We start from the raw sequence: 12,435 nt of genomic DNA, 5'->3' as shown, positions 1-12,435 counted from the left end.
TCTAGGTGCAGACAATCATAAGCAGTTTTTCACTCACATGAATGTTGGATGGGGCTTTTGGAAGTTCTTCTCAATTCTTTGTGTGGGTCTCCTGGTGCCAAGCAGGACGTCTGGCCTTCTATTCAATACTATGCTGCTAAATACCAGTAGCATCCCCACACCTTTTCATTATGCCCCCTAGAGGGTGCTGCTTCCCCTGTCGAAAACAGCTAGACTAAAAGAAGCTGTAGTTACCTGCCAGCTTGATTCTTTGATTCCCTGCCTGTATTTTTACCGAGTGAAACCCATCATGTGCTGTGTCCTGAATCAAGAATTCTCGTCTATATTTCTACATTTGCTTCTTGTGACTTCATTATAAATAGCATTAAAGACCTGCTTACCTTGTATGCATTTATGACAATTGCTATGTCTTATAAAAGATTTGAAACTCTGGGATGTAAAGATGCAGAATAATTCATTAATTTTAAATGGATTTAAAAAATGGTTTCCACCATTTAGTTATCTTTTTGCATTTGTCATTTTGTCTCAAATGTACCTTAGGATTTTAAAACGATTTATTTTCTTATGGAGGAGTAGTATGTGTTGTGGACTGTTATTTCCAGCAGATGGCAATGTTTGGTGCAAAGACTACTTGATTTAACAACTGCAGATTTTCTACGCTCTCTTTGTATTTAAAAGCCAAACTTCATAGTGCATATTTGAAAGTTTCTCTCCTTTTTCTTACATTGTATTTTTTCTTCCAGTTTTATTGAGATATAATAGATACACAGCACTGTATGAGTTTAAGGTGTACAGCATAATGATTTGACTTATGTCACGAAATGATGACCACAATAAATTTAGTGAACATTCATCATCTCATATAGATACAAAATTAAAGAAATAGAAAAACAATGTTTTTTCCTTGTGATGAGAACTCTTGGGATTTAGTTTCTTTAACAGCTTTCATATATAACATACAGTAGTGTCAATTCTATTTATCATGTTGTGCATTACATCCCTAGTACTTATTTATCTTATAACTGCAAGTTTATACCTTTTGACTGCTTTCACATAATTCTCCCTCTCCCCATACTCTGCCTCTGGTAACCACAAATCTGATCTCTTTTTCTATGGGTTTATTTGTTTGTTTTTGAAGTATAATTGATCTACAACACTATGTTAGTTCCTGTTACACAACATAGTAATCCAATATTTCTATCCATTTTAAAATGATCACCATGATAAGTCTAGTTACCATCTGTCACCATACAAAGGTATTACATAATCATTGACTATGTTACTCACCCTGTACATTTCATACTCTTGATTCATTTATTTTGCAACTGGAAGTTTGTGCCTCTTAATTTCCCTCACTTATTTCACTCCTTTTTATTTATTTTATTTTTTGGCTGCATTGGGTCTTTGTTGCTGCATGCAGGCTTTCACTAGTTGTGGCGAGCGGGGGCTACTCTTTATTGTGGTGCTCGGGCTTCTCATTGAGGTGGCTTCTCTTGTTGCGGAGCACGGGCTCTAGGTGCGTCGGCTTCAGTAGTTGTGGCACGTGGGCTCAGTAGTTGCGGTACATGGGCTCAGCTGCTCCACAGCATGTGGGATCTTCCCGGACCAGGGCTCGAACCCATGTCCCCTGCATTGGCAGGTGGATTCTTTTTTTTTAATTTTTAAATTTTAATTAAACATATATATTTTTAAAATTTATTTATTTTATTTATTTATTTTTTTGGCTGTGTTGGGTCTTTGTTGCTCCGCGTGGGCTTTCTCTAGTTGGTGGTGAGTGGGAGCTACTCTTCGTTGTGGTGCACAGGCTTCTCATTGCGGTGGCTTCTCTTGTTGTGGAGCACAGGCTCTAGGCGCACGAGCTTCATTAGTTGTGGCACATGGGCTCAGTAGTTGTGGCTTTTGGGCTCTAGAACGCAGGCTCTGTAGTTGTGGTGCACGGGCTTAGTTGCTTCGCAGCATGTGGGATCTTCCTGGACCAGGGCTCGAACCCGTGTCCCCTGAATTGGCAGGCGGATTCTTAACCACTGTGCCACCAGGGAAGCCCCTTCACTCCTTTTTAAAAGACTTGATATGAGTTTACTTGCTTAAGGTGATGGACAGTCTGGTGAAGAGATGCATGCAATTCAAATTTTGAAAAATTAAGTCACATTTTAGTATACGAACAATATTTTAATAAAATGGCTAAGATGAATCCTTTCATACAATGAATATTTATCCCTGGATTTGTCAGTTCTATAAATTCAGATTTTCTTACAGGTTTTAACAATAGTTTATTTCAAAACAATTTCATACTACAGAAAAATTGCTAGAATAATACAAAGAACTCCCATAGTTCTGTTAACCAGACATCCCAATTGTTAACATTTTACTTAATTTGCTCCATTGTTCACTCTTCTTTGTGTGTGTCCATTATCATTAGTCTTTCTGTGAATCTTTTGAGAGCTAGGTGATGTCTCATTACCCCTATACCCTCCAGAGTATCTTTCCCTAAAACAAGGTCACCCTCCTATATAACTAGCATACAACCGTGCAAACCAGGAATCAGTATTGGCATTACATTACCATCTGATTCACATTCATCCATTCAGATTTCACCAGCTGGCCAACAATGTCACTTTTCTCCTTTCTGGTTCACTATCCTATCCAGGATTACATGTTATGTTTAGTTTCTGATCTCCTCCAATCTGGGCCAGTTCTTTAGTCTTTCCTTGTGTTTCATATTCTTGAAATTTTTAAAAAATATATTTATTTTTTATTTATTTATTTTTGGCTGTGTTGGATCTTCATTGCTGTGTGTGGCCTTTCTCTAGTTGTGGCGAGAGGAGGCTACTCATCGTTGCGGTGTGCGGGCTTCTCATTGTGGTGGCTTCTCTTGTTGCGGAGCACGGGCTCTAGGCACACAGGCTTCAGTAGTTGTGGCACGCAGGCTCAGTAGTTGTGGTTCGAGGGCTCTAGAGCACAGGCTTCAGTAGTTGTGGCACGTGGGCTCAGTAGTTGTGGCTCACAGGCTCTAGAGTGTAAGCTCAGTAGTTGCGGTGCATGGGCTTAGTTGCTCCGCGGCATGTGGGATCTTCCCGGACCAGGGCTCGAACTCGTGTCCCCTGCCTTGGCAGGCAGATTCTTAACCACTGTGCCACCAGGGAAGTCCCTCTTGAAAATTTTGAAGAGTGCAGACCTTACAATCTGTAGGATGACCATCAACCTGGGTCTGTCTGATGGTTCTTCGTGACCAGGCTCAGGCCATGGATTCTGGACAGGAAGACCACAAAAGTGATAGCTTGCATCAGTAGACACATAATGTCAACCTGACCTTTCATGGATAATGTTAACCATGATCACCAGGTCATCAGGTGTCAACTAAAATCCATTGTTCAATTAAAACCCATCATTTCAGTTCTTTTTAAAGCAGTGTATATTGGCTTACTTCATACCCACCCCCAAAGTTCAGAAGAAACACTTAAAGTTACCTAATTTTAAATAATAAGTCATTTCAAACATAACTTGGTCAAACTGTACCAGTGTTTTCCTTTTGCTAAGAGCATGCCATTAATTTAAGAGGTAATAATACTGCATTAATGGTTTAAATGTTTACTGGGGATTATCATTTAAGATCATTTATTGGGGATATTTTATAAGAAAGCTATTGAAAGGTTGAGTTTGACTACACACCAGCAGAAACAGCTGGTGATTATATTTTCTTGTGTTTTATTCTGTACTGAGCACTACAGTATTAAAACAACTTTTATAAATTCGTTGCTAAAATATTTCAAAATACTTAACATACAAAAATGTAAAATATTAAAATATTCTATAAGAAATAATGACTGAAATTGAATACTGTTTTCTAATTAAACAAAATACCCTAATAATAAACCTATTTGCAGGAGGTGGATTTTGTGTGTTGCAGTGATGCAAGTTGTCTTTTAGTTCAAATGTTGAGTTCAATTTAAATAATAATATTGATAATACTTGTATGTGGTGAAGACTGCAAACCATATAGAAAATGTATAAGTAAGATCTCCCTTCCTTTACTACCCTCCCCCCAATTTCTATTCTCTTGCTCCAAAAGTATAACCATTATTATTTCTTCCAGAAAAATGTCTGCATCTACAAAATATGTATATAATTTTGTGGGGGGAATGGAATCTTGCTGTACATAACTTGTCTTACCATATACTTTTCATCTTTCTTTTTTGCTTAATGATATTTCATAGACATATTGTCACCTATAGATGCACATCATACTTTTTAATGGTTACGTAGTATTCCTTAGCATGGATTACCACAGTTTATTTATTCCCATTCTGTTGGGAATTTTTGGTTGTTTCTACGTTTTTAAATTTACAAACAAAACTACAGTGACATTACGTATACCTTTGTAAGCATGGTATGAAGTTGCAATTAAGATGAAAATGCAGTCTGGACAAAAGGAAATGAAGTATGGGGTGGATTTAGGGTTACAGAAAAATAGTAGCAAAAAGGTGCTATTTCTGGTGAACAGCAGTAAGCTAAAATTATTTTTTCCTAGTCCCTTTCTGAAATGAGGTAGAATATCAGTAAATAAAGAAATGATAAAGTATCAGGCTAGATTGCATGATTCCATGAAGTTAGCAGTAAAGAAATAGAGAAAGTACAGGCAGAATAACTTTCTGTCTGTTTTAGGATTATAACCAGTAAAAAGTCAGTTAAAGTTTGGTCATGTGATTTTGTAATTTTGTTTTTAGGAAAACAAACATATCAAGTGGGGTTCTAGATGGGATTATATTTTGGAGTCTATGTCTCATACCAGCATTCAGTGGTTTAAGTAAGCACTTGATGAAGTAAAGAATAAGTAGCTTCACAGTAGGAAATGTATACAAACATACACACACATACATACATATATGTATTTTAAAAATTATTTTGTCACCAGAGATGATCTTTTTTTCCTTTTAGTTTTATTGAGATATAATTGACATACGGTACTGTATAAGTTTAAAGTATGCAGCATAATGATTTGACTTACACTGATGACCACAATAAGTTTAGTGAACATCTATCATCTCCTATAGATACAAAATTAAAGAAATATAAAAAGATTTTTTCCTCGTGATGAAAACTCTTAGGATTTGCTGTTTAACAACTTTCATACATAATGTACAGCAGTGTTAATTATATTAACCATGTTGTACATTATACCCCTAGTACTTCATCTTATAACTGCAAGTTTGTACCTTTTGACCACCTTCATCCAGTTCCCCCCACCCCGATCCGAGATGATCTTGAGTGACATTTTTTCTTCTCTGTGGCTAATTTCCCTTCTCCTTCCTCTCCTCCACCTCTCCACATATGCAAAGCAAAAGAAAAAAGGAAAATCTGTTTTAAATATACTAATGTTTATGCTGAAGGGAAGGAGAAGGCTGAGATGTTCTAGAGAGAAGATGTCTGCATGTAAAGAGTAGTCCATGCTGGGAAGTAGGCAGGATAGGACTGTGGCAGTGGACACTGTGCAAAAGATGGAATGAAAACAGGAGAGACACTTTCATTTGTGGGGTCAAAGTCTGAGCAAACTGGAGTGTAAGAGAAAGAAGTAACCAGATGGGGTGGAGGAAAGTCAGGATGTCATGAAAGACTGGGAAGAGAGCAGAGAAAGATGAAAAGATTAAATATGAGAAACCAAAACATTGCAAGTGGTCAAGGCAGGTCATATAGACGAGAGGACTGTGTTGAGATAATGTCTGTGAGTGAAGGTGGATTCATTCTCCACATATTCTTTTTCATCCCTATTAGGGTGCCAAGCACTAGGAGAGGCTCTCAGACATGGCGGTACATAAGGCCAACAGGCTTCTGCTCACAGGAAGCTTATATTCTAGTGGATTCAGAGTGAAGGGACTTGATTCCTCAGGAATCTTCAACAGGACAGACCACAGAGTTAGGAGTCCTTCATGACTGTGGAAGGAGTAGTTTCAACATGAAATCAAAGGATGGACCAACTGAGAACATGATGATTGGGGCTGTCATAAAGCGCTGACAACGAGAGTAGGATCTTCAGTTAGTAACTTAGGAGACTGATCAGAGAAGCCGACGAGAAATAGGTGAACCTGTGTATGTAGTATTTTTTCCCCTGTTATCCTCATATCCTATAATAAACCAGCTTTGGATGGAAGAAGACTATAAAGGTAAAGATGAAAGTAAGGAAAGGTGTGATTCTATGAGTATGGTCTTCTGAGTTGATGATTTTCCTTATATGCCATTGGCTTTATTTTTTAAAAAATTTATTTTATTGAAGTATAGTTGATTTACAGTGCTGTTGCCTTTAAAGTGAGAATAGCACCCCCTTCTCCTCCTATTTCTGTCCTTATTCTTCCTTCTCCTCTACCTCCTTCTCCTCCTCATTATTATTATCATATTGTAGCTTTTCTAGAAAATCCTCTGTTTGGGCAATAGTCCAGGTCCCATTTTGTCACACCACCCAGAACTCTCTTCAGATAAACTTTATTTACTTATTATTTCTTTAAAGATTTACTTATTTATTTTATTTATTATTGGCTGCATAGTGTCTTGGTTGTGACACATGGGATCTTCATTGAGGCATGCGGAATCTTTTGTTGTGGTCTTCTGTCTAGTTGTGGCGTGCGGGTTTTCTCTTCTTTAGTTGTGGTGCGTGGGCTCCAGAGTGCATAGGCTCTGTAGTTTGCAGCACACAGGCTCTCTAGTTGAGGCGCACGAGCTCAGTAGTTGTGGTGTGTGGGCTTAGTTGCTCCACGACATGTGGGATCTTAGTTCCCTGACCAGGGATGGAACCCGCATCCCCTGCATTGTAAGGCGGATTCTTTACCGCTGGACCACCAGGGAAGTCCCTGGATAAAATTTATTTAAATGCTTTCTTTAAAGGGGTTGTGAAAGGGAAGGGCGTCCAGATAGATTGTGGGGCTAATCTCTAGTAGTAATAATATTTATAATGTAACAATAAATGTACTTTAGCTTCTGTCTCGAGCTAATTTACTTATCACATTTAACAGACATTTTAGACATTATCTTAATGGCATTTTTCCAAAACAGTGCTGGCCTTTTCATAGATTCTGGTGAAACTTTTTTGATGTGTCTGGACTTGTCTGGGCGGTGGGATGGCAGAAGGTCTTGATTTTGATTTGGGCATAGATTTTAAGATTCAGTTTTGGAAACAGTATGTAAGAGCTGGTAGGTAAGTGGTCTATGGGGTCTTTACCCCGAAGCTTGATAAAGACTTGATAGAGTTAAAAGCCTTGGTCCATCAGCTAAGAAGTCAGTCAGTCAGTCATCAATTCAACATTGATTCCTGAACTTCCATTCTCAGTTTCATGTTCTGGAACTATGTCTGTGTTCCTGATCTTATTCATTTCTCCTTGTTTCTTTTTGGGAATGTACTCTTACAAAGTTCTAAAATAACCTTAAGAATAGTGTTGCTTCTATTGATTTATTTGTAATGCACTTTTGTGATAGAGCTTTTTTTAAAAAAAATTATGTATTTGTTTTTGGCTGCGTTGGGTCTTCGTTGCTGTTCGTGGGCTTTCTCTAGTTGCGGCGAGCAGGGGCTACTCTTTGTTGCGGTGAGCAGGCTTCTCATTGCGGTGGCTTCTCTTGTTGTGGAGCATGGGCTCTAGGCACACGGGCGTCAGTAGTTGTGGCTCACGGGCTCTAGAGCACAGGCTCAGTAGTTGTGGTGCATGGGCTTAGTTGCTCCGTGGCATGTGGGAATCTTCCCGGACCAGGGCTCGAACCCGTGTCTCCTGCATTGGCAGGTGGATTCTTAACCACTGCACCACCAGGGAAGCCCCTTGTGATAGAGCTTTAAGTTCATTTAATATATTGATGTATTCAGCCTTTGATCCACATTTAACCTTAGAAAACTGATCAACATAATGATAATTTGAATGTCTTTCTTTTACGTGTGCACACATTTTCTTTTTAAGAAACTTGAGAGTTAACTTCTCTTTTTCCTTCTTTATGTTTTCTAGTATTATGAATTCCATTGTTATTGCTGTCTTCTTATCTGGAATGGTGGCTATGATCATATTAAGGACTCTCCATAAAGGTATTATCAGATATAATCAGATGAGTTTTCCCATAAGTAAAAATGCACATATTTGATTCAGCAAATATTTGAGTGCCTGCTTGCCCAGTTCTCAATGTTATATTTCTACTTAGAGTATAACACCTTGAATACAATGCATTTTGATGTCTAGTAATTTTGCATATTATGCTGAATCAAAGTACAGAGTGGTGTGTTGATTCTTAAAAAGTACAGGTAAGTTTATTAGAGAGTTATTTGCTATCAACTCTTTGGTTATATTCCTTTTCATGTTTCTGACCTTTCAAAATATCATTATTTAAGATTTTCATTAATTTGCGGCATGAGATAAATATACGAAACACTGCAAAATACTACAATTTAGGGTAAATTTAGTTTTATCAATTTATACTGTTTTGACTCTTATAGTCATTTGTGTATTGATGAACTTTTAATTTCTATAGAATTGGTTGAATCTTTTTTTAAAATTTTTATTTTTGGCTGCGTTGGTCTCTGTTACTGCACACAGGCTTTCTCTAGTTGTGGCAAGTGGGGGCTACTCTTTGTTGCGGTGCACGGGCTTCTCATTGCAGTGGCTTCTCTTGTTGTGAAGCACGGGCTCTAGGCGTGCAGGCTTCAGGAGTTGTGGCACACGGGCTTAGTTGCTCCGCAGCATGTGGGATCTTCCTGGACCAGGGATTGAACCCTTGTCCCCTGCATTGACAGGCGGATTCTTAAGCACTGCACCACCAGGAAGTCCCTTGGTTGGATCTTTTTTGTATGTTAAATTGTGTTGCTTTCTTCATGAAAATCAAGCCAGTTGTGTCCTTTATATAATTAACACACTCCCTCCAATGCAAAACTTAAAGTAAGGGAATAGCTCATTTGTATGGCAGGGTCACATACCTGCCAGAGACCTACTCTATCCAAAATGAGCCATTGGTTTCCAGCTAGTCTGTCTCTAGAGGAAAATTCATTTTTCTCTAACTTTCAGAGCTCTTGTAACTTTCTGTCCTAGTAACTCCTGTGTTTATTAAAGACTTTCTCATATGCAGGAAGATGCCCAGAAGGAATTTGGTTGGAAGCTGGTTCATGGGGATGTATTCAGACCTCCAAGGAGTGGAATGTTGCTGTCAGTTTTCCTGGGTCAAGAACACAAGTTTTGATTATGATATTTATTACTTTATGTGAGTAATATCAGATCAATATGTGTCTTCTTCAACAGTCTTAGTGAGCTGCTAACACATGTTAAACTTTGATTCATATGTACAAAAGAACTTTGAAAATTCTACCCTAAAGTTTAAGGAAATGTGTGTTTTATAGTACTTATATTTCTTTCTTCTCAAATTAAGGATATGAGTCTGAATATGTTCCTATATAAAGGAACTTTCATAGCTTCTTCAGTTTTGAGTAATTTATAGTAATGTCCAATACACTTGTTCCTTGCTTTGCAAGGTAGATGCGTTCTTGAAAATCAGCATGTGGGGAGAATCATATTTTAAATGAACTCAGGGAGTTATAATTCAAAGACTAGCATTTTGAAATACTATGGCAAGCCTGAGTGCTGGTCTTTAAATGTATAAGCGCAATGGCATCATTAGTAGGCTTACAGTGGCTGATGAACCCTGGCTGCCTTCATTTATCAACTAAAAATGGAGTTTGTCAGTTTTTGATAACCAGAGTGCTGATTTTCACAAACAAAGCTGCTGTAAATAAATGGCTTATTAGCTGTTTCAGATGTCAGTGATAATTTCAAAATTTAGCTCTTAAGGTTATATTTTCCTGAGACCAAGTCTCACTGTGATTTTTCCCCCTTACCTTGAATAAAAGGAAACAGAAGGAAATTTTTGTGGGAAAAATGATTTGCTGTTTATGCAGTGACTACTGGACTAGGGAAGGGGAAGATCTTTTGTTTAATTTTGATTTAAACAGTGAGATTAAAGGCTAAATTGAAAATATATCATTTGCCTTGTATGGGAAATCAGACTTTTTCACTAAGAAAAAATTGTCAAAAAAATTAGCTAAGAGAATAACATCAGAGAATTTCCTTGTATGCTGTTTCATAAAAATATCTTCATAAGGTTGTCTTTATTATAAAGTCCTATGTGCTTTTGAGGCCATTATTGTCACTGGTTTGATATTTCTCTTTTGTGCCTTTAGTTCTGACCTGTCTTGGTTTCCTTTCCCCTGTCAAACGAGGTGCTTTAATGACCAGTGCTATTCTGTAATGGGTCCTTCTGGGAACCTCTGCTGGATACGTATCTGCTAAGATGTATATGAGTAAGCATTGCAACTGTTATTATTCCAGTAAGTTGGTGTGTTAGAAATTAAAAAGCTGTAAAATTAAAAATTCAGGGCTTCCCTTGTGGCGCAGTGGTAGAGAGTCTGCCTGCCGATGCAGGGGACACAGGTTCGTGCCCTGATCTGGGAAGATCCCACATGCCGCGAAGCGGCTGGACCCGTGAGCCATGGCTGCTGAGCCTGTGTGTCCAGAGCCTGTGCTCCGCAACGGGAGAGGCCACAACAGAGAGAGGCCCGCGTAACGCAAAAAAAAAAAAAAAAAAAAAAAAAATTAAAAAATTGCATGGGGAATTTTAGCTGACCTAGCAAAATGTAGTTGTGTGTTAGTTACTATAAAGTATTTGTAAAGTGGACTAAATCCAGTTGCTCCAGTAACTCTTCTGTCCTTTACTTCCTCAGCATTTAGAGGTATTAAGTGGAAGACAAATTTTTTGCTGACGGCACTACTGTGTCCTGGGTTAGTATCTCACGTTCTCTTTTCTCTACGCAATTATACTCTTTCTTATACTTTAAAAAAAAATAACTTTATTTATTTATTTATTTATTTATTTATGAGTTGGGTCTTCGTTGCTGCACCCAGGCTTTCTCTAGTTGTGGTGAGTGGGAGCTACTCTTTGTTGCGGTGCATGGGCTTCTCATTGTGGGGGCTTCTCTAGTTGCGGAGCGTGGGCTCTATGCATGTGGGCTTCAGTAGTTGTGGCACGCGGGCTTCAGTAGTTGTGGCTCGTGGGCTCTAGAGCGCAGGCTCCGTACTTGTGGTGCACCGACTTAGTTGCTCCACGGCATGTGGGATCTTCCTTGACCAGGGCTCGAATCCGTGTCCCCTGCATTGGCAGGCAGATTCTTAACCACAGTGCCACCAGGGAAGCCCCTTTCTTATACTTTATCTTGGAAAAATCATTTTACATGATAATGAAGAGTAGAAAGGAGTTGAATGACCACTGTGTTTTCTGTGGCTGCAGCATTCTTTTTCTGGTGTATCTGCATTCTTTTCATCTTTTTGTACATCTTAACCCCTAGTACAAAGAGATGGCGATGGTGCTGTGGTATTCCATTTTGATCTTTTTTTTGAAGCAGGTTTCATAAATGCTCATCTCAGTTATGCATCTTGCCTTATATATCACGTTAGAGTGGCAATTTATACACTACATTGTGTTATTTTCCTCGTCCTTGCCTTCAGTGATTATTTCTTCATGTCTCACCTAGTTACTGCAGTGTCATTAGTGCTACAGTCCCCAGGCACAGTCATGGTCAGAGTGGGAGTCGGGGTGGTGCTGCACAGTGGCCATAATGGGAGCTCATCCAGTCCCCTAATTATAGAGATGTGGAATCAGAGTGTTCAAGGTCACACAAGAAGTCAGTCATGAAGCCCAGGCTGTATATAACGGAACTCACCCCTTACATCCTGTCCAGCGCTCTTCCCATAATACCTCACTGATAAGGTGCTGACTTGCTTAAGGTTTTATCTCCAAATTCTTTTTTTTTTTTTTTTTTTTTTGCGGTATGCGGGCCTCTCACTGCTGTGGCCTCTCCCGTTGCAGAACACAGGCTCCGGACGCGCAGGCTCATCGGCCATGGCTCACGGGCCTAGCTGCTCTGCGGCATGTGGGATCTTCCCAGACCGGGGCACGAACCCGCGTCCCCTGCATAGGCAGGCAGACTCTCAACCACTGCGCCACCAGGGAAGCCCTCTCCAAATTCTTTAATATGTTTTGTCTTAGTCAGCTTGGGCTGCCATAACAAAATACCATAGACTGAGTGGCTTAAACAACAGACATTTATTTTCTCACGGTTCTGGAGACTGGGAAGCCCAAGATCAGGGCATCAACAGGGTCAGGTCCTGGTGAGTGCTCTCTTCCTGGTTGCTGCTAGCTGCCTTCTTGCTGTGTCCTCACATGGCAAGGGAAAAGAGAGAGAGAGAGCGAACTCTTTGGTGTCTCTCCTTATAAGGGCACTGATGCCATCATGAAGACCGCACCCTCATGACCTCATCTAAACCTTATTACTCCCTAAAGGCCCCATTTCCAAATACCATCACATTAGGGATTAGGGTTTCAACATATGAATTTTGGGGGATACAATTCAGTCCATAGCAAGTTCCATTA

The 12,435-nt window shown here is 39.2% G+C and overlaps 1 pseudogene; it reads left to right on the top strand.

The window, feature by feature from the left end:
- The window catches only part of LOC132481494 (transmembrane 9 superfamily member 2-like), a 57,583-nt pseudogene extending 45,962 nt beyond the window's left edge, over positions 1 to 11,621 (top strand).
- The last annotated feature ends 814 nt before the right edge of the window (positions 11,622 to 12,435 follow it).

This window comes from Mesoplodon densirostris, chromosome X, assembly GCF_025265405.1.
Source record: "Mesoplodon densirostris isolate mMesDen1 chromosome X, mMesDen1 primary haplotype, whole genome shotgun sequence".
Lineage (NCBI taxonomy): Eukaryota > Metazoa > Chordata > Mammalia > Artiodactyla > Ziphiidae > Mesoplodon > Mesoplodon densirostris.
The sequence above is the reverse complement of the archived record's forward strand: the minus strand, read 5'-3'. Positions and strand labels throughout refer to the sequence as shown.